Genomic DNA, 4,582 nt, shown 5'->3' on the forward strand with positions numbered 1-4,582 from the left:
GGAAATGTGCTGGTGGGGAAAGCAGTGGGGAGAAGGGAATGGCACAGGAATGCTTCTTGGAGGGAGAGCATGCACTATAGGCCCTTTGTTCTGAGTGTATTTATCTCTTTCTTGCAGGTGGAAATTTTTGGAGAGGTTTCAGGGGAGGGTCTTAATACAATATTCATCAGCTTTCCAGGTGTGCTCTTTCAGGGTCATGGTCACCAATGATTGGTCAGCGCCAGGGCGGGGTCATTAGTCAATGTATTTGGTCCTGGGGAACTGAGGCCTAGATGTTATCTTTAGGGAGGAAAAGGTGAGGGGTCTAAACTGCATGACCGGTGATATGCTGGGGGAGGATAGGTTACCCTGGGGGCGAGGTTCTTGTTTTCCCAGTTAGGCTGACTAAGGACTAACTTCCTAGTTTCGGGCACTTTTTCCTTTGAATGAGTGGGTCCTTACTCATAGAACATATAGTATGGATAAGACACAGTGAGCTTTAACTCCCTCCTCATGTTCTTCTGAGACCCCAATAAGGAAGAAAGAGGAAGAGAGCTCACCAAAGAAGGTAGTTAAAGGTTGGTTGGTTTTCTAACCTCTCCAGGCAGAATTTTTTTTTTAACTTCTCTAGAGTAGTAGTACACACTGATTGCAGATTAAGGTGCTGAGGTTGTCTTGTCGGCCTGTGAGTTGCCAAGGAAACAAGAGAAATTGAGTCCTTATTTGTCAGGTCAGAGGAAGCACCCCACTTCTGTCATGTGTCCGAACAGGAGCTGGTCCCTGTGCCTGTCCATTACCCCTGGCTGTCCTGGAGAAGTGAGCAGTGGGCCCTTTGTATTTATGGGGGCAGTTGAGTGCAGTCCTGGCATTGAGAATGGCTGGATATGGAGGGATGAGTAGCCCGGATAGGTAGTACACCAGTCCTTAAAGGATGTATCACTAAAGCCAACCATACTTTTACATTTAAACCTAACGTTAAAGCCTAAATTCAAACTATTTTATTATAATCAACTTGTGCCAACCAGTGTATAGTTCAAATTTGATGACCAACCAGAAAAATCTTTTAACAAAGTGCTGTTTGTTTGAGGTAGAGGACCTTAACAATGTCATTGGGATTCTTTCTTGAAAACAACAATTTTATTTATTTTTTAAATACATATTAAAAAGCTCAGTGATTGAGCATCAATCCATGCACCAAGAGGTCACTGGTTCCTCTGCTGGCCTGTGTGGCTCAGTGGTTGAGCGTCAACCTATGAATCAGGAGTTCATGGTTCGATTCCAGGTCAGGGCACATTCTTGGGTTGCAGGCTTGGTCCCTGGTTGGGGGCATTTGGAGACAGCCCCTCAATGAATTCTCTCTCATCATTGATGTTTCTATCTCTATCTCTCTCTCCCTCCCTCTTTCTCAAAAATAAAAAAAAACAACATTTTTTTAAAAGGCATACAATGAAAAGTAAGTTTCCCTTTCATCCCCGGCTTCTAGTCTATTACCCAGAGGCAAATGACATTATTATTTTCTCTTATACTGTTTCAGAAGTGATCTATGCAAATACATGTAATCTTTTAAATATTTTTACGAAATTATAGCACATTATGCATACTGTTCTGCACCTTGCTTTTTCACTTAATATTTTTGGAGATTATTTCATATTAATGTATATAGAACTGCCTCATTCTTTTTAAAGGATGAAACATAATTTTTAAGAAAGATTTGTTTTCCTTTTTTTTTTTAGCAGCTTCATTGAAATAAATTTATATACCATAACATTCTCCTATTGAAAGTATACAGTTCAGCTAGAAGAAGTTGGGAGGGGGGGTTTAGGACATATGTAATACTTTCAACAATAAAGATTTTTTAAAAAAGAAAGTATATAATTCAATTATTTTTTTGTTAATTTATAGAATTATGTTATCATCACCACAATCCAGTTTTGGAACATTTCTATCATTCCTGTAATCTATCGTTTTTTAAAACATCAACCAGCTGCCTCCAGCATGGCCCCCACCAGGTATCAAGCCTGTAACCTGGGCATGTGCCCTGACTGGAATCAAACCCGGGACCCTTTAGTCCACAGGCTGATGCTCTATCCACTGAGCCAAACCAGCTAGGGCTGATTATTCTCTCTTTTCAAGAGTAGCTATTCTCCTTTTCATTCAAGGTTGCTATGAATTTTATTTATTTATTTATTTATATTGATTTCAGAGAGGAAGGGAGAGGGAGAGATAGAAACATCAGTGATGAGAGAGAATCATTGATCGGCTGCCTCCTGCACACCCCCTACTGGGTATTGAGTCCACAACCTAGGCATGTGCCCTTGACCGGAATCGAACGGGGGCCCTTCAATCAGCAGGCCAACGCTCTATCCACAGAGCCAAACCGGCGAGGCAAGATTGCTATGAATTTAGAGAGTGAGATCCAGTGAGCTGCTTGCTTTCCCTCCTTTCTCTCTTCACCAAAATTAGTAGAGCCTTAAGAACGATAGATGGGGTGTAGGAGATGGGCAAGCATCTGCTCTCTCCAGAAGATGGGTAATCATGATAGACAGTAGCTAAGTCATGATGGCTGCAGAGAAGTGGGAAGTAAAAGGCAGGTGACTTCTCCATATTTACTAACAAATCATCTCAAACAAGTACCCTTCATTTGGCTGATTGTCACCAGGGCTGATCCGAGAGCATGTCTAGTTCTACCCTCAGCCCAATGCAAGCATGCATACCTGCAATGGAATAGGTAGCAGCAGCCCTGGCGGTTGTTGCTCAGTGGTTAGAGCATTGGCCTATGCATCAAAGGGTCCTAGGTTCCATTCCTGGTCAAGGGCATGTACCTGGATTGCAAGTTTGATCCCAGCCCTGGTCGGGGCACATGCAGGAGGCAACCAATCAATGCTTTTCTCACATCAATGTTTCTCTCTCTGTCTCTCCCCTCTCCCTCCCTTCTAGTCTCTCTAAGAATCAGTGGGGAAAAAAATATCTTCGGGTGAGGATTTAAATAGATAAATGGCAGCAGAAGATACAAACCTTTGAAAGAACAGATGGCAGCAGTGTCATCACATGGTCCAGAATGTGAAAATACTATAGGATGGTCCATTGCTGTGGTTTTGCATTTTCTGCATGTTCCCTCAGTTCTACCCACTGCTCTCTTGCCTCAAATACAAGGTTGTCCATAGTTAGTGTTCCAGAATGGGAAATATCACTAAAATATACTGTGTAAATAAAAAGCTTTTTTCTGATCTCATTCTTCCAAAATTAGAGCATTTTTTGTTTGTTTTTCTTGAGACCTTTTTTTGTTGTTTTTTAAAATATATATATATGTTTTTCAATGGGGGGATAAGGATACATATGTAATGCCTTAATCAATAAAGAGAGAGAAAAAAATGTTTTTATTTATTTTTGAGAGAAGGAAGGGAGAGGGAGAGAAAGAGAAACATGGATTGGCTGCCTCCTGCACGACCCCTACCCACAACCCGGGCATGTGCCCTGACCGGATATTGAACTATGACCTCCTGGTTCATGAGTCGACGCTCGTCCACTGAGCCACATTGGCTGGGCTACTCCTGGTTTTTTGAATGAGTTATGTGCTCTTTCTCTTCCAGAAGGCAGGGAGCAGACGCAGAGATGCAGATCTTCGTGAAGACCCTGACTGGCAAGACCATCACCCTCGAGGTCGAACCCAGTGACACCACTGAGAGTGTCAAAGCTAAAATCCAAGACCGGGAGGGCATCCCGCCTGACCAGCAGCGCCTGATTTTTGCCGGCAAACAGCTGGAGGATGGCCGCACTCTCTCAGACTACAATATTCAGAAAGAGTCCACCCTGCACTTGGTGCCTCGTCTGCGAGGGGGCATCATGGAGCCCTCCCTCTGCCCGCTCGGGGCTGTCTGCACCCCCCCACGCTGCCAACTGCTGCAAGAAGTGTGGCCACACCAACAACCTGCGCCCCAAGGACGTTAAATAAGGCCCCTCCACCACTTCCTCGGTGCAGGGTGGCCTTTTGCCAGAACCCTGTGACCTGGGGCCCCAATAAAATTTGCCTTTCTGTTGACTGGAAAAGAATAAATAAAATAAGAGTTATGAACCTTTTACCGTTGACATACAGCCTCATTTATATTTCTATTTTCAAAGTCAATAATTCTCCAGTCAAAAATTAAGTAGGTGGCCTTGGCTGGGTGGCTTGGTTGGTTGGAGCGTGGACCAGTGCACCAAAAAGGTTTCAGGTTTAATGCCCCCTCAGGGCACAAACTTAGGTTTCGGTTTCCATCCCAGTCAGGACACGTATGGGAGACAACCAATGGATGTCTCTCTCTTTCTCTCTCTCTCTCTCTCTCTCTCTCTCTCTCTCCCCTTCTCCCCCCTCTCCTTCCCTGTAAAATTGATGGAAATCATATCCTCGGGTGAGGTTTAAAAAATAAAGTAAAAATAAATTTTAAAAATGAAGTAGGTGGGCCCTGTTCTCTTCATCTCTAACAGGAAGAGAGGAGAGTAGGCACACAGCATGATTAAAATAGCGCCGTAGCGGTGAGTGGGTACTGAGGGCTGTGTGCCTTCCCACTGTGGGGGCTGCAAGCCAAGTATCACAGGCCCACAGTGGCAGGGGGAAGTGTATTTG

At 43.9% G+C, this 4,582-nt stretch overlaps 1 pseudogene; it reads left to right on the plus strand.

Moving 5' to 3' along the window:
* Window positions 1–3,432: 3,432 nt before the first annotated feature.
* On the plus strand, window positions 3,433–4,028 carry LOC111826216 (annotated as a pseudogene).
* Window positions 4,029–4,582: the final 554 nt, after the last annotated feature.

Source organism: Myotis lucifugus, unplaced genomic scaffold, assembly GCF_000147115.1.
Source record: "Myotis lucifugus unplaced genomic scaffold, Myoluc2.0 scaffold_61, whole genome shotgun sequence".
NCBI lineage: Eukaryota > Metazoa > Chordata > Mammalia > Chiroptera > Vespertilionidae > Myotis > Myotis lucifugus.